Source organism: Catharus ustulatus, chromosome 8 (assembly GCF_009819885.2).
Source record: "Catharus ustulatus isolate bCatUst1 chromosome 8, bCatUst1.pri.v2, whole genome shotgun sequence".
Taxonomy (NCBI): Eukaryota; Metazoa; Chordata; class Aves; order Passeriformes; family Turdidae; genus Catharus; species Catharus ustulatus.
Window position 1 is genome coordinate 34,006,696 of NC_046228.1, and position 17,814 is coordinate 34,024,509.

The 17,814-nt window shown below is 46.8% G+C and overlaps 1 long non-coding RNA gene across 1 annotated transcript in view; it reads left to right on the forward strand.

The window, feature by feature from the left end:
- The window catches only part of LOC116999752, a 39,981-nt gene extending 25,501 nt beyond the window's left edge, over nucleotides 1-14,480 (forward strand). Inside the window, exons 6-8 of the long non-coding RNA XR_004418600.1 lie at nucleotides 193-290; nucleotides 7,271-7,354; nucleotides 13,935-14,480. This is a non-coding gene — a long non-coding RNA (uncharacterized LOC116999752). The remainder of the gene's footprint in view (nucleotides 1-192; nucleotides 291-7,270; nucleotides 7,355-13,934) is intronic.
- The last annotated feature ends 3,334 nt before the right edge of the window (nucleotides 14,481-17,814 follow it).

The following is a 17,814-nucleotide window of genomic DNA, read 5'->3' on the forward strand; positions in this document are numbered from 1 at the left end:
ATTTCTGGGAGAGGCGTTTCATTACAAAAGGTTTCTCCAGCTCAGGCGTGTCCGCACCATCTGCTCGGAGCCGGCGGTGGCAAAGCCCTCAACCTGGGAAAAGGACAAGCTCTACTCAAAACTCTCTTTTCTCCCTCCCTGCCTCTCAGTCTGGGCCACCACTGACAGTAATTTATCCTTTTTTTTTTTAAGAGCCAAGTGCTGCTGCTGGCTGGGCAAGGCAGAGTTTCATCTCCTATGATTTTCCTCAGCGTGGCTCCTATGAGTTTCCTCTGGTGGCTGGCAGTGAGGTTGGTCCTTCTCCTTTCTCCAGCAATTTTTTCTTTTCCCCTTAAGCATTCAGAAACCTAAGAGTTGGTGATTTCTACCCTTTGTCGAAACTGGGTGAAAGTTATTAAGTGGTGGCTTGACTGAGATGGTCACACACACACCCAGGAGCTCCTGTTTCTTAGGAAACTGCTCTTAATGAGAGACAGCTCCTATTAATGCTTGCTCACTATTTAGCCGAGGTCTTTGCTGGGAATGGAATTTTTATGGGAAATCTTAAACCAAACAATGATGCTAATAAGCTGTAATCAAAACCAGGGAGGGAAGGGACCTTTCTCATCCCACAGTCCTCCCTGAGGTTTCAGAAGGAGGACTTTTCCTACAGCAAGATAAAACCAAGATATATATATATATATATATTTTTTTTTTAACCAGAAGGTGAGAGTGAAACTCCCAGGATTATGGCTTGGGCCTCACTGGGAATGTTGGAGAGAGAGAGGTACAAATCCATGCTTTGAAGGGCTTGAATCTGAGCCATCTGCATCCCTGGCCAGTGTCCAACCTAGCAGGTTATTCGTGCTCTGTGAAGCTTTATTTCTCTTATTTTCTTCTTTCTGCCTTTTATTTTGTTGGGTTTTTTTGTTTTTTTTTTTTTAAACTCCGTGATGACGCTGAAAAATCTCTGGCCTGGGTAAATAAATGTGTCATTTGAAATGGCTTTTTTCTCCCCTCTGTGTGAGATCTTGGGCTTGGCAAGTTGACATCCTCTGACTAAAAACCATTTTGTCTCAATTTCTGGCCATTCCTGCTCACAGTGAGTGGGTTTCGCCCATAAAGACAGAAGTTGCTGGGTAAAGCTGAGTAATTCTCTGTTCAGAGGCCTTTGCTGCTGTCTTCTCTCCCCTCAAGCAGCCACCTGAAGAGGATTATTGCCACATATTTTGATGTGGAACCTGAATCTGTCTCCTGGTTTACTCAGGAGAGATCCAAATGTACTTACAACAAGCCCAGGATTCCTTGTGAAACATTCACCTGCTTAAAGAAGGCTTTAAAAGGAAAAAAAACCTTTATTAACAAAAAATAGAAGGAAAAGCCATTTTTCTCACTTTATGAGATGATGGATATTTTTCTGTGTGCAATATTTAGATAAAGGGGGCTGAACTTCTAATTACATTACCTAAGGAGGCTTAATCATGTTTGCCCAAAGTATTTGGTCGTGAAAATTCACCGGAGTCAATTCAGTTTAATTTCTGTTGAAATCCCTTTACTTCATCCCTCCCTGCTTTCCAAGGGCCTTGAGGGCTGTCAGAGGGTGGGAAATCCTTGGGTCTGTGTTCCAACAGAGACAATCTCACGTTGGAAGAGGGTTGGAGAAGACCTGGGTTTGGAGATGCTGCCTTGGGAGACCTCCTGTGCTGCCCAGTAAAGCCAATTTATATTCCAGCTGTTCCTCAGCTTTTTGGGTTTCTGAGGCAGCAGTTAATAGGTTTTTTTCCCTCTCTCCTGGAAATATTTTGAGTTGTAGATGCCTTTTTGCCATCAGGGCCCCCTGACCTGTTGTAGGACAAGCTCAGGCACACAGGTGGGGCTTCTCCACTGACTGTCCACCCTTGCCACTGACCTTCTAAACCTGGCCTGGGATTTGGTCCCACTGAATGTCATTCCACATCCGTCAGTCTGGTTTTCAAAGGCATCATTTCCTCCCAAACAATGCCAAAACTCCTTGTTGTGCCTTGTTTTGCCTCCAGAGTGGTGAGTTTGATGAGTGTTGTTCCCCTGTTGTTAAGGAAGTGTTGAATGTGAGTGGTGACTGAACAGCCTGCTCAGCAAAATCTCTCCAGGCTGCCTCCTTTTTTGGTATTATCTATTATAATATTTTATTTTTTTAAGGCAAAGCATTTCTTTGATTCATAATTCTTATTGTAATGTTCTCCTCCTACAGTTTAACTAATCATTTGCCCATGTGGCACAATATCAGATGCTTTTCTGAAGTCCAGATGGTCAAGCTCTCTCACAAAAGACAAAGATTGGCTTTTGTTTTGGGAAAAAAAAAAAAAAAAAAGCTGTTATCTCCCAGAAAAATATATTTACCAGGCTCGCCTGACTGAATCCATCTGGGTGAAATCCTCCTGGTTTTACCCATTTTCTTAAATTTTTGCTTTGGAGTTGCTTCTGCTGCTCAGACCAACCTGTGACTGCCCTCCCGCCCCAGTCTTAAATATTCCCTCATCTTTAGTTTTACACCCTCCTTCCCTCCTGCTCCCCCTTGCTAGATTAGCTTAAAATAATCTGCAGAGAAAGGAGTCTCTGGGAAGCGAGGCTGTGGCACTGAAGTGATTATTTCCACTACAGTAAAGGTTGAAAACTGGTTACAATTATCACTCCTAGTTCTACATGCTAACAGGATTTGCCTTTGGGGGATTAAGTTAACTATTCTGTCATGCAGGTGAGTGTTTTGTTTTGCTCCTCTGAACCAGCCTTTCTCAGGCTGTCAGGGAGAGGAAGATAAAGGATGCCATTCTCTGGATCCCGCTTCCCAAAGCCCCGACCGCGGCTCAAGGAATGCTTTGTCTCCCCGCTGGAGAGATTAATTTGGGCTTGTCTCAAGGTCATCTCAGGTGCATCTTTTTGTTGAATGCGCTTGCACTGCTGGAGAAGTGTGGATCCTTTTAAAATTCTTCCAGGCTGTGGATCAAGGGGGAAGTGGGGGGATATGAGCTCTGATGTTTCAAGAAAATATAAATAAAGAGACACTCTGTGTGGTACGAGGAGGGTGAAGCTTTCAGGCTGTCACTGTGTGGATTCCCAAGCTGAGGGCAAAGAGTTGCTCCTGCCAGAATTTCCACTTAATTTTTCATTTTGACAGAAAATATCAGGGCAATTTACTTTTTTTTTCCTTTTTTTTTTCTGGTGGTCAACCCATTGCAGGGAGTTCTCATGACTCCTTGTGGATGTCAGCTCCTGTGCTTTGGGTGGCAACTGGGTTCCACTGGGCAGAGGCTGCCCAAAATGGGACCAAACCAGGAAAAGTTGCACCAGGGGAGGTTTAGATTGTAAAGATTTCTTCACACAAAGGGTGGTCAGGCATTTGAACAGACTGCCCAGGGAAGTGGTGGAGTCTCTATCCTTAGAAGTGTTGGAAAAAAGTGTGTTTAGGGCACTTGAGAACATGGTGGTGCTGCTGGTCAGTGATCTTAGGGGCCTCACCCAGTCTTGGTGCTTGGATGGAACAGGGAAAGCTCAGATTGGTTGTGATTTTGGGGAGGAATGACCATTTTTGTTACAGCAAAGTGACATAAAGCTTTCAACAGTGATGCAAGATCAAGTGGATACAGCTGGTGAGCAGCACAGCAAATGGCAAGGAAAGATTTTTTTCCCCTCCACTGATAAACTCAGGTCTATTTCCATTCCTGAACTGTGCAAAGTAGGGGATTTGAGTTTTGCATTTCTCCAGGTCTCTTTGAGAAGATAAAGCACTTGCAGTTCCTAAGGAGCTGTGTTCTCCAAAAGTTCATTCCTCCCTGAGCCAGGATTACCTTAAACACCCCTGGGTAACCATCCCTCCTACCCCTGCAACAGCTGGTGCAAGAGGAAGGACCAGGAATTGCTTTTCTGTTGGCTTTATGGGGTGGCTGCAGCTTCAGGAGATGATTAGAATGAAACAAATCTGCAGTGAATTAATTGAAAGGGTCAATGTCTGTGGTTAATCAGTTAAAACTGCCTATGGCTACCCAGCTGTGTCTTTTATGTCAGCAACAGCCATCTAAGATGGATTTGTTTGGTGTTTTTTGGGGGATACATGAACAATTATGCTTTGACATTTATCTCAAGCATAGCTTTGCCTCTCTTCCTCTTTGCTGGATTTTTTTTTCCTTAAATTTTCCCCTCGTAGTTAGGTGGAGGTTGGGTTAACTTGACTTAATGACACTTTTTCAGCCCTGATTTTGGTGGTGACAGTTATTAACAGTTCCACGATAAGAAACAGGTGTTTCAGCATGGTCCATCAGGCAGAAGAAGAACAATGCCTCCCCAATGTCATTGTTCATGATGTATTCAGTGACTGCTGGCTTTTTATTTTTTTTTCTAATGAAGATTTTATTCAACCTCTTAGGTAGCATTTACTATTTAGTATGCAGGCTTTGGGCAAGCTAGTGGAGTGGAAAAGCTTTTAATTTCTTTTTAATGCAAACATGGATCTTGCAAGACCTTGTCAAGTGATTGCAACGGGCTCAGGCTCTCGCTTATGTTCTCTCAGCATCACTTGGTGGTCCCCCTGCAAGAGAATCCTGAGTATTTCTCATGGGATTTGTGGTTCAAGGGACAGGTCCAAGCCTGAAGGGATCAGGGAGACTCTCCTGGCTATGAGGAGCCACACCTGGGATGGTTTGGGCAGAAAACATCATTAGTATAATAGGGGCATTGCAACAGCTCCTGGGCTCTGCTGCCACTTCCCAGGCTTTCCCATGGATGGGAGGGTGAGCAGCAATGGTTTGGAGTAGGAAGCTGTCAAATATCCTGGCTAGTTTTTCTTCTGCTAAGGTGTGTGGACATGGATCACTTGCCCTTGCTGGGAGTGCTGCTCTGGGCTGTGAGGGGAGCTGTGGAAGGGAAAGGGGTGAATATGGGGCACAGCAACCCCAGCAGCCTGTTCCTGTGCCAGAGTCATTCCCAGGATGGAGCTGGCATCTCTATGGCTCAGTGGGACTGGTTGTCCGGACACCCGGGAGATGCTGGAGTGGATGTTGTTTGATATCCCTCCAAGGAAAACTTGCTGCATCCTGAGGAAACTCCCCAGGTGATGGGAAGAGACAGAGCTGCCAGTGCCTGCACTGCAGCCTGGAGGAGGCAGCAGTGGGCATCTTCTCCTCTTCCTCAGCCTCCAGGGATGCTGTGGTCCAGCTTTCCCTGGATTGCAGGGCCCTGCCTGACTCCTTGCTGGAGCAGCTCTTGGAAACAGGGCTGGAACACCTGTAGCTTCTCACAAGGTTATTTTGTACCACATCCTATGGATTTGTCCCTCACCTGTTTACTCCCCATTGATTTTTGATATCACAAAGGGTGATTTTGATATCAGTGCAAGGCCAATCAAAGGTGCTCGACAGGATCCCTTGGCCTCCTGTGTGACCCAGTCTTGCTGCTTGGGTGAAAAAGGAGAGAGAAGGATTAATTTGTGATAAATAATGCATTTGTTCTCACTCAGAGGTTGTTTGATGTCCACAGTCTTCATTCCTCTGGTGACAAGCAGCACAGGGCTTTAACAGCACAGAGCCACAGAGCCATGCTCAGCTAATACATCCCTGCCATAGGCAGGGCTCCCCATTATCCCTTTCTTTCCAAAAATAATAATCATCATAAAAAAAATCCTCTCTCCCGTGGTGGCTTTCCACAGCACTTTCTCCAAATCAAACAATTAATGGTCATTAAATATCCCTTTCCTGGGAAGGCAGTGATCAGGAGAGGAGTATCCCTTTAAAATCTCCCTGTTCATATGAACATGCACACATTCTGAGAAGAATTGGAAGTGATGGTTACCAGTATAATATTTAAATGAGTGTTAATTACCATAAACCGCTTGGATTTTAATGTCTCCTTCTGTACAGTATGTAAATCAGGGCTGGAACGGGCTTGTGCACATGCAGCAGGCCTGTGGTGCTGTGGATGGAAGGAATGTTTTCCAGGACTGGCATCTGGAATGCTTTCCACTGCAGTTCATGGCAGCAGTGGGGATGAGCACTGGCTGCTCTGGGGCAGGTTTCCCTCCCATCTTCAGCCGGCCCTGCCCTGAGGATGGATTTTTCTCTGTCTCATCCCTCTCCCTGCCTGGAGCCTTCCCCAGGGGAATGCTGGCGAGATTCCTCAGGTTTGGATCTGGCTGGAGGGATGTCTCTGACAGCCAGTTTTATTGGGTGCTAAGGGCTTTTTGAGGGGTTTTCAGCATCCAAACTCTGAGCAAGTTGATTCCATGGTTTGCTGTACCTGCATCCACACCCTGCACTTCCCATCCTGCCTCCGTCCAGCCTGACCTGCAGCCCCGAGCAGAGGGGAAAGGGACTTTGCACGGAGCTGGTAGAGACCAGCAGGACTTGAGGCTCCTCAGTACCTGCCCAGCCCCCTTCTTGTCCTTCCTCTTCGCCCCCCTCTCCCCCGTGGGGACCTTGTTTGCCTTGCAAAGTGGTCTCATTATAAATGCATCAACCTCCGCCGGTCTCACACGCGCAGCCTTCATTTAGCCCTCCGAGCTCAATTACATCTCAGGATGTCTTGGGGTAATTAAGTAATATTAGAACATTTTCTTTTCTATTTCCCTAATGCAGCTTTCAAAGCACAAGCCTTGGCTCTCACCCACTGGAGCCCACTCTGAGCTCTCCCTAATGCACCTCGCCACGAAGGCAGGCTAATTACACTTGTGAAGGATGTCATTAGTGTCGCATTCCCGCTGCCTTCCGAGGGCTGGCACGCAGCAGGGAGCGCTCCCTTGGGTGTCTTTCAGTGCTCCAGGAGTGGCCAGGCTTGGAGGGGAGCTCAGCCTTGCCTTGGGCTTTGTGGTGAGCAGTCCTTCCCCTTGGATGGGCTGCATCCTTCAGCTCGTCGTGGTTCACGGATGTGAGCTGATTGAGGCTCTCAGAGCTCCTGTGAGATAAGTGATTGCTCCTCTGATGATTGGCACTGTATCTGCTCTCATCTCCACTCCTTGGAGCAAAATCCTGAGCAGGCAAAAAAGATAAGTGATGCTTTTGGTTAACCTGACCATCTCACCTCCAGAAATCTGGAGCTACCATGACAGGCACCTCTGGCACTGCTTTTGGTCCATACACCTCTCTCTTCTATCTCTGCAACCCCCAGTGAGCTCTGCTGGCTTCAGCAGAGGCTTCCCCAGAGGGAGGAGAAACCAAAATTTGTCAATTTGGGGAGCCCATTGTTTGCATCAGGGACAGATGCTGGTTCCCAAGGAAACAAAAAGGAAATGACGGCCACACCTTATTATCCTTCTCTCTCTCCCTAGGTGGTTACAAGGACAATATTCTGGTTTTAACCACCACAGCTCCCCTGGCTGGCCCAGTGCAAGGTGGCCACGGGCCTCCCACAGGTGAGTGCTGCTTTCAGGGGGTGTGAGAGGCTCCTAAAAAGGAGTCACAAATAATTCACAGCAAAAATTGCCATGGAAATTTCTGCTCATGTTGTGCTCGGTTACATTTTGTTGTCCTGGAGAGATGCATTAGCTCTGTTAGTGAGGCTGCCTCTGGAAAAAAATGATTATCCCAGGTAGTCCCTACCCCTCTGGGGAGCCTGATGCCCCCTTCTCCCTGCCTGGCTTTCTGGGGCACTTGCATGAGCATTAGGGATGAGGATACTGCTGCCATGACATTCCTTCTTGAATCTGGATGGAAGGAAGGGTACGTTTCAGTCCAGGATATCTCACACTCCCTTTTGGTTTTGATTTATTTTTTTCTGCTTTTTTGTTTCATTTTATTTGGCCCAAACAATAAGCAGGACCCAAAAGGAAGTAAAATCTCTATCTCACGTAAAGATGGATTGCAAAGCTTTTGTGAAGACCTGTGTTGTGGAAAAAGAAAAATCTCTCAAGGATGGGTCAGGCACAACCTGGGCACAGCAGATGCAGTTTGTTCAGGCCAGTCTGGGCTTGGTGGCACTGTCTGATTTGTACCCATTTGGTGGAATACCTCTTTTGGAAGCATCACACCAAATTTTCTGAAGCAGTCTTTATCCTTAGGCTTTGTCCTTTGCTACAACCTCCTGGGTTTTAGGAAGGCCTGGATCTGAGAGGCATCTGAGCAGGGATGGATGGGCAGAATGGCTTTTCCCTTTTGTGCACTGGGGTGAAATTAAAGGGATTTTGGGAAAAAAAGCTGTGCTAACAAAGCTAAGCTGCCCTGGGAACTGCTGTACCCAGAAGCTGATTGTCCAAGGTGTGGGAATCCCAGGCTTTCCCACTGCTCTGGCCAAGCTGCCAGCTTGCTTTCATCTGGAAACAGAGATGGACATTAATTGAGAGGTTCTGTTTACTTCTGGGGCAAAAGTAGGATCTGGGCTGTGAGGCACCTGCCAGGGGGAACTGCTCCATGCAGGGGTGGATGGAGCAACCACCTGGAGGTGGGGGACCAGTCTGTGTCCCAAAAATCAGGGCAGGCTGGAGAGAAACACAGCCAGGAGATTAGTCAGGGTGAAAGGAGAAGCGACTCACACAGAATTTGGGGAGGGGAGAAACCTGTCTGGATGGCAGGAAAGTCCTAAACCTGTTCAGTTCTGTACACTGTGATGTTCTCAGGAACCTGCTCTGGCTCTGGCCAGTCCCATCTGTGATGAGCTGGCAGGCTGCTCATGTAGGTGCAAAGTGACATTAAATCCTCTCTTTTCTGCTTGCTGGTAGCTGTGTGGTTCAGAAGCTTTGCTGCTGAAGGCAGAGTCCTGGCAGTGCTCAGCAGCAGAGGGACATGAGGCAGGGGCTGGAAGCCTGCAGCTGATCCAGCCTCTCCTGGTGTAATGGTGCTTATCCAAAGGAGTGCTGGGACTGTCAACGCCACATTCTGGCTGTGTGAGGGAGAGCCAAACTTTTTAAAAGGCTCCTGTAGCCTTTAATGACCTGCAGGCCAGGGCTGTGTGTGTTCCCACACGTGTCCCAGGTCAGGGACCACGGGCTGTGGTGGCTGCAGGGGTCCTGGGGGATGCAGCACATCACCCAACACTGAGGCAGGAAAAGTTGGAGGATGAACAAGAAACTTCCCTGATCCTATTTAGACCGCTGGAGGTTGCCCATGCTGTAATGACATGTGCAGATTACAGAACCTAGTAATTACAGCTAATAAGTCCAAGATGTGTAATTACCCCGGAGCACTTGGAGCTAGAAGGCAGAGTTAGGCATGGCTGTTGCACACTCGTTAGGTGATCCATCGCTTTCCTTGCTCCACAGGCGAAATCTGGGAGCTGCAGAAAGTGTAGCTGCTCTTTTCCCTGTCTTCCTCAGTGCTGGGTGGAGGGGGAAAGCCAGCTCTTTTCCCTGCTGCCATTTCCCAGCTCCATAATCCCATTCTTTCCTATAAGAGAGACAATTCCTGCTTGGATTTTCAGCTCTGGAGTGGGAGGCTCTTGAGGGGAGGCTGTGTTTGTTTTCTCATCCCACTGCTTTGCTTCCCTTCCTAATTAAAGCAGCTCTTTTGTCAGCCCCTGAATTTCTTCCCACCCTCCAGTTTTCCCAGAGAGGCTTCTTTACAATTTCTGCCTCTAATCAATACACAATTTATATGCAATAACTTTGCCCGGAGAATGGGGAAGCAGCGATCAGCGTTTCTCCTGCAATTCCGGTGTGCTGGAGCTGCTGACTGGAGGTCAATGCAGGCTGTGACTGTGACTGATTTTTACTGTCTTTGGGCAACCCAGCAGCAAAATGCAAGCTCTGGAAAACCTCAGCTCCATGCAGGCTGTAATGGATAGCACTGTGCAACCTGCCAAGACATGAGAAGATATGAGCAAGGACCCAAGAGGAAGTCTCAGTCCTTCAGGGGATGGATGTCACCCTCTGTGGCTGTTCACACCCTAACCCTGCCATGGGCACTGCCAGGGAGGAGAGGATATATCCAAGGGGAATGGCCACATTTGGGTGTCTCACAGTGGTGGGATCAGTCAGGGATGCTCCGGCTGACACGCTTAACAAGCAGGGAGGTGCAGCCTGGCACTCATTTGGTCTCTTATTAATCACACTTAATGTGTAGTTTGCTTTAGCATTGGCCATTTTAAAATCCCCTGTCGGAAAGGTTACCTGGATAATTACAGGGATAAATCTCAGGGACGTTCTTGCCAAAACAAATGGAGCGTTCAGGGCAGGGATGGACCCAAAGAAGCCGTAAAAAGGGTGTGGAATGACAGACCAGGAAATCTCCACCAAACTGGGAAAAGCTGAGTAACTCTGGAGATAAATGAGGTGTTTGGGTGGTTGGGAAGAGTTCCTGCAGTTGTCCTTTCCTTTAGAAAAGCAGGAGCTTGTGGTGGTGGTGCTGCTCAACGATGAACATTATTGGATGCAGATTTGGGAAAGCACCACGCAGTGTGGTGCCAGAAGGATGCCAGGAACATGTTTGGATTAGGCTGAGGTCATCAGGTGCCTCTTCCTGGAGGGTTTCAGGTGTGGCTGAGGAAGTTGCAGGTGACCTGTTTATGAAGCAGAAGTGCTGGTGAAAATCCTTGGTTAGCAGCAGAAAGCTTCAGCTGTTTTAGCCACTGCCTGGGAAATCCATGTTATTTGGTTCTGTCAGTGAAGGAAATGGAGTTGGACCTGCCTGATTGAGTTGGGTTTTTTGATATCTTTGAAGTGAAAAGCCATCATTCAGTTCACATGTACCCCTAGAAACCTGGTAGCAGGGAATGGCCTCTCCTCTGCAGCTCAACACTGAAAGCCGACCTCACACCCTTCCTCCTCTTCAAATGGTGGCTATCGGCTGACCAGAGCAGGTCTCAGATGGAGCCATTCACCCTTTTTCATATCCTCTGTCTCCTGAAGGCCATGGTCACCCACCTCCCCCCTTTCTGGAGAGGATGAGGGTGAGTATTTGGACAGAGAGGTGCTGATTTGGGTTTCCTTCTCTGCTCAGCACTCAGAAGGATTAGTCGTGGTTCACACTGTCATAGTGATTTAAGGTGCAATGACAACAGTATTTTAGAAGTCAAATATTCTGTATTAGAAGTAAGAAGAAATATTAGAGCCTTCAGTGTTTTGGATTGCTTGTAATTGCAGGATGTGTTAACTGCAAAGTCAAAAACACAGGCTGGGATAGCGGCCCCAGTGCCCACACTATGAATAGCAAGAACAATACACAGGACATCATCTTGATGAAACCAAGGCACACAGCTAAAACCACTCAGAATCCTCATCTGAAAGCATCCCCATGTCTCTGTGGTATCCCAGCCCTCTCTAAAAGCACTGCCTGGCTTTTGTCTTTTACACTTACGTTAGCTGCTTCCAACTTCCTCATCAGCCTCATCTATAAATTCAGACTGTTCTTAAATAGGACTGGTGCCACACAAAACCACTTCTCCCATCCCTGTGTGCTGTCTAACGATTATTCCCTTATCCCTTTATATAACTGAATCAAGCCTGACACTTAAAGCACTCCCTTAGGGAAGTTATTGAATTTAACAGGGCTGAAACCAACAGGGTTCTAGAGAAGTGCTCTAAAAACCTGGGCAAGGTAATATCCTTCTGATAAGTTTCTGAACCACCCTATAAAATTCTATGGCAAGAATGAGCTTCCATGGGATTTTTTTTTTGCCCAGAAAGGCTAACTGTGAGTAAATAGACCTCGGTGCTTTTATTGCTGACACCCCAAAATGCAGTGGATGCTACTGTCCTGCTGCTTCTCTCCTAGGCAGAAGGATGTTTTGGCTCTGCTCCTCAGTGATTCATCCTCATTTTGATCCCACATGGAATTTTGTCTATTCCAGATCTGTGGTATAAAGTTCTGCCATGAATTGCTCCTCGAGTGGCTTTTCCCTGTGAGTCCCCTGCTTTTCCATGGCTCCATCAGTTCTGGCTGCTTGGCCAGATCTTTCACCCCGCCTTGTTTTTTTTTTTTTTATTTCTGAAGGAAGCTCAGCTTATTCATTCCAGCTCGAGGGAGAGGGAGTGGATGGGAGAGGAGAGGCAGAGGGAATATTAGGTTCTATATAGACCAGAAATGGGGCAAAGATAACTCTCCAAGCTTTTCCAATCCTTCTCTAGCCTTCCCACCCAGGAACAAAACCCCCCAACAAACCAGCTTAGGCCCCCAGCTCTCAGGAAAAGATGTTTTCCATTGGACAAGCAGGACTATGGAGTATCCAAAGTGTTGATGCTACAAGGGATTTTGTATTACCTTGGCTGATAATTCTCCCAGGAGCCTGTGCAAACATTCTCATGAATGAAAACTACGGAGCTCCTTCGCTGGTATTTGCAATTCCTTTTATTCCCGCTGACTTTTCCTTGCTGAGATCGCTCCCACAAAGGGCGAATAAATATTCAAAGTGCTCGTGCCTGAAACGCTCCTGCCCATGTTAGGAAACGTTCTTTTTGTTATTTTTCTCGCTGCATTCAAAGGATTTCAATGGATGAACCTGCAAAGGAGCTCCTGAGTGGAAGGGGAAGGTGACTCAGGAAGAGAAGAATCACATGGTGCTATTAATGCCATTAGCGACTCACCAAAGGGAAAAAATCCCACTGGTGGCTGGGGACATCCAGATATTAATTGAGAAGCTGAAATGAGTTCATTTAACACTCCTTGCACAGACAATAAATGTTTCATCCCATTGACTTGTTTGTATGCATGTTTTGTTTTGCCCTCTTTAATAAAAGCAGGGGGGGAAGGAGGGGAGGCAGCTGCCAAAATACTCTCTGTAAATAATTCCACTGGCTCTGTTCCCTGGATTAGGGCAGAGGGTATTTGGAGATGGGGTTCAGGCTGTGCCCCCCTCTCTCTGAAGTGTACTTTAAAGCATGATGTGATCAGAGGTGACATCGTGTTCTTCTGGGGAGAGGGTAGGAAAAAAGGAGCTGTGAAATCACGGCCTGGCACAGATGAGGGACCCAAGTGGCTCCTTCCATCAGCTGCACCAAAGCATCTCCAGTTCAAATTCCCAAGCTTCCTCTCCCAGTACCTGGAACTGGGGAGAGCAGAACTGGCTGAAGGGGCCCAGGAGCTGTGTCAAAGCTGCAGCATCAGTCTTCATCCTTTTGTTGTTCATCCAAAACCTGCTGCCCGACCCCTGGCACTGTTTCTTGGCACCCCCGTGCAAACAACACCTCAAACCATCTCAGCACAAGGTCCAAGGAAATTTCTTCCCTGCATGGAAAAAAATTAAGGCTTTTTCTTCTTGGAGCAATATGGATAGAAAGTCAGCTCCCTTTCTGGTTGATTTTAAAATTGCTCAAAGTGTCCTTGCCTGATGGATCCTGGGCTGTAGGAGGGGACAGACATGTCTTGGTTTGTGAGGCTGCTGCCAAGTCCCAAGTCCCAGGTCATTGCTGCCTACCCAGAAGTCCAAAGTCCAACCTCAACCATCAGTATTTTGTGTTTCCAAGGCAACCCCAGCTTTAACAGCCTTCATAATGACATCATTTGGTTGAAATGAGCATGCATGATCTTTTGATTACCACTGGAAATATAAATTAGGTTACTCTCCCCATCCCCAGCCACTTGAAAAATAAATGCATTGGAGGGAGGGAGAGGGAAAAAAAAACCTCAGAAGAGGGTAAATGGAAAAATCAATTTTTACATTAATGGAGTCCTCGTTCAGCATTTCTTCTCTTTATAGATTTAGATAACAGTGATATCTTAGTTTCACAGAGCAAAGAAATTAATTACTTACTAATGGTGCAATTCAGAAATTAATTTATGTTGTCCATTTAAATGTGTCATTATTAATCAATTTAAAGGAAGAGGCCTGTAAGCCAGCACCATCTGAACTGACTTATGTTGCCAGAGGAGTCTCCCTGCCCCTTCCTTTCTAGAAAACACATCACTCCTGCTACCTGTGAGTTGTACTTCGAGCTGCTCTGGCATCCCCGATAGAACAAAAAGGGGGAATTCCTCAGGCACATCCTTGATGTGTTTCTCTAAGTATGGATCACTGGCAGGGCGCTGCAAAAATTTTAATGCTGTTATTATTTTTTTTTTTTTTAGTGTATTTATCTGGATTCCTGGCCTGGAATTCAAATTCCACACTAAGAAGGCAATGCTCAGAAAGAGGATGCTGTCTCCAGAGGATGGAGATGTTTTGCTCCTGACTCCCCAGCAGGTCTTGGCCAGTTCCTGGGGTTTAGCACACCATGGGCTCCCCTAAAGGGTCAGGGTGGGGCAGCTGCCTTAGGAGGGTGATAATTAAATGGTCACAGACATGATTATCTTCTTTTTACTGCCTTATTTCGATGGGAAGTGGTAATAAATTGCACAGGTCTCTTTTTCTGAGTAAGGCTTCTCCTAGGCTGGAAAGGGGGATCCTGTAGCATGCAGTAATTAATGAATAAACTGAAAAGCACTCCAGGATTTCAGAATGTCACCAATTCCCATGTCCAGGCTTCTCTCTGGCCAGCAGATGTTGTGGGTTACACTGTGTATTGTTTCCAGAAATGCTGCATCTGCTGCCTCCTTTGGCTTTTGGTGTTCAGCTCCTGTTTGGGCTGCTAGGATAAGGCTGGGACAGCCATTCCTTTCCTGTATTCATAGGGTGGCAAGGAAGGGACCTTAAAGATCACCTCATTCCACCCCTGCCACGTCAGGGACACCTTCCACTATCCCAGGCTGCTCCAAGCCCTGTCCAGCCTGGCCTTGGACACTTCCAAGGATGCAGGAACAGCCACAGCTCCTCTGGGCACCCTGTGCCAGGGCCTGCCCACCCCCACAGTGAAAAATCTTTTCTTAATATCCCATCTAACATGCCCTCCTTCAGCCAAAAATCATTCCCCTTTCTCCTGTCACTTGCAAATAGGCTCCCTCCCTCTTTCTGGTGGGCTCCCTTCGTATTGTCATTGCAATTTTGATGGTATTCCACTGTAAAGCAGAGGGATGTGAAAGTCTGGGATTGGAGAGGCAGCTCTGGTGTCTGTATTTATAGGCAGGTCATTTCTTTCCTCTTTACCCTCCTCCCCTTGAAGCAAGGCTCATGTTTAACATCTGCTGCAGTGATAATGCTGCTTTATTAGGCTTGGAAAAGTTTAGACATGTGCCCATGGTAAAGCAAAGCCTTTATCTGGCTTAAAGGGTTTCACATTAGTTTCATGTTCTTCCTCACTGTTTTGTTTTTCAAGCCAATTACTGCCCTGCTGCCTACAACCAGGCACATTCCAGCCTGGAAGTTCTTTGTCGAGCTAAAATGCTTTCTCAGTGAAACACCAAACAGAGAGTGAGCAGCAGGTTGCAGAATTAATCAAGAAATCATTTAGCACCTGCAAATAAATACTTGTATCCAAAGATTTGAGGTTTTTCTTTTTTGAAATCTGAGCAGAAGGGCTGGGGAGAAGCTGCTGGGGTTTAACAATGTGGTTTGGCTTTAACACATTTGGGAGTGTTCTCACCCTCTCTTTTGCCAGCTCTGGCTGGGGGTCACCAAATTCTGATGGAGGGAAGTAAGCCAGGCTGGGAGGTGAAATATTCCTGTGCCTGTGGGTGATAACCAGAGCTCAGCTCATCCTGGTTTGTGCCTCTCTGGAGCCACAGAGAGCCAGGAGACACCACAGCTCCAGGCAGCCCCTTGAAACTCCTGCACCCAGAAATGAGTGAGGCTTTGTGATTTCTACCACAATCCATTTCTTCCATAGTCCATAAGCCATGAGATAACCTTGGCTGGGGATTCACTGGCTGGGCTCTGGAGGGTTTGATGTGGGAGTCAAACCTACATTCAGTGCTAAGCAAAAGGGAAAACAAGAAGCTATAAAAAATGTTTGTATATATAGCATTCAAAGCTTTTTGCTTTCTCAGTTCTGTAGGAATCGAGAAGGAAAGACAAACCCAAGTTAAAAACTATGACTTGTTTAATGCTGGTTATCGCCACTCAATTTTCAGAATCCTTGTGCTTTTCAGGATGAGAGAAAAGCAGTCTGGGGCATTGGCAGCCTTTTTTTTTATTAATTTCTCTCCTGCTTCCTTCTTTCCTTGTTCAATAACCTCAGAATCCATCTTCTGGGGGGATTTTTGGTGCCCTGGACTTGCATGGAGTCATGCTATGAGCTTTTATTCATCTGCTGACAGCAGCCCCATAAAATTAAGCTCTGCTAGAAGCTGTTGAATATAATTTTGGCTTGCCCTCACTCTGGGGTTTCTGGAAAGCTGGGTGCCATCCCTGGTGTGGGAACATGAGTCCTTTAAAACCCAAATAGCTCAGATTCTTGTGACTGCAGATTCCTTTGAGAAACAGCCCTGAAAGGGTGAGGCAGGGATGGAGCAGGGTTTTTGCTTGGCCTCATTTTTGTAGTTTTCCTTTTCCTGGTCTAGAGGATCTCACCCCAATTTCCCTCACATTTGTGGTGTGTGCCACCAGCAGTCGCTGCCACAGGGATCCGTGTATTGGAGGCTGAATCCCTCCCTCCTCTAGAGGAGATCCAGAGACTCCTTGGGATTTCTGAGTCTGGCTGGGACCCCCTTTTCCAAATTATAACCTGCATCAGAGTCCCCAGAGCCTCGAACACCCCCCAGCCTTGGCAGTTGCCCCTCGTGTTGGGTGCAGAACTGTCACAGAGACACAAGGGTTACATGGAAAATAAAAGTATTCCCAGCATTGTGGTACCCTCTCCAGGCCCCTGGAGAGAAGGGGGCAGGGATTGCTCCATGGTCCTGTCTCCCCCTAATCAGTGACAGCTCAGGGGTGCAGAGCAGAGCTCCATGGCAGGAGGGCTTAGGGCAATTTGCTCCCTCCATGGAGCTAATCCCTAAAGATGGCAACTGGCTTAAGACCTGAAAATAGGATCTTTTTATGCCTTCCAAGCCATTTCTTTCTCTCCTTTTCCTGCAATCCACGGGCTCTTCACAGCTCTTGCCACAAACCAGTTTTCCCCACTCCCCAGGTGCAATATTTAACCCAGCAGGTGTTATCAACGTGACTGCCCGGGGCCATACCTTGAAAATAAGAGCTGAGACCCTTCATTCAGGCTATTAAAATGTGGGAATAAGATTTGCTGTACAACCTAAAAAAAAAAATAAAAATCTCAGCCTGGAAATGGGTTGACACATGGAAAAAGAGGAGTCCATTGTGAATATCCCTTAGGACATGAATATCCCTGCTTCCAAGGGCAAGGTCCCACTGCAGCACATGGACTTCACCTGCTCAGAGGCAGCTGCTCCTCCAGTGTAACAGTGGTGGGAGTTTTGCATCAGTTAATTCGTGGCTTGTCTTAGTCTATTCTGCCTTTACTCAGAGCCAGGATTAAAAAATACGTGAAGGAAATGAATTTTCCTGTGTTTGGGCATGGTTGTTCATTAAATCTTATCAAAAGTATAGAAAGTTCAGCAGCACTTCTAGCCACCTGCTAGAAGTGAGCAAAATGGAGGTGAACCTAGCTAGTTACAAAGTCTCTTAAAGCCAAACAGTCCCATAAAGAAATAACACCTATATTATTTATCCTTTTAACCCAATAACTAGATTCCCATGACCCTCAGTGGGACACTGACTGACTAACCACAAACTACTGCCTGAAACCCATGAAGAAAAAGGAAGATGAACACTGAGACACCACTCAAAATCTTCCAACTTGTCCCATACTATTACTGTACTATAAAAACCCCAAATTTAAAACCCTTCACCATGTGGGATCACACACTTCTATTTAAATGCACACCCATGTTTTTAACTTCATCACTCAAATTTGGAGCCTTCTCCAAGGCCTCAGGTCAAAAGCAGTGTTCTCCAGGGGGTCAGAAAACTTGAAAACCCCAGGTTTTTGGGATGCAGCACTCCAACACAGTTTTGGCCCACTGCTGATTATCCTGAATAAAATGAGCGTCCATCCAGGGGACTGGAGCGCAGTGGGCGGCTCAGCACCAAATAAATGAGGGGTTGGCACTGCAGCTG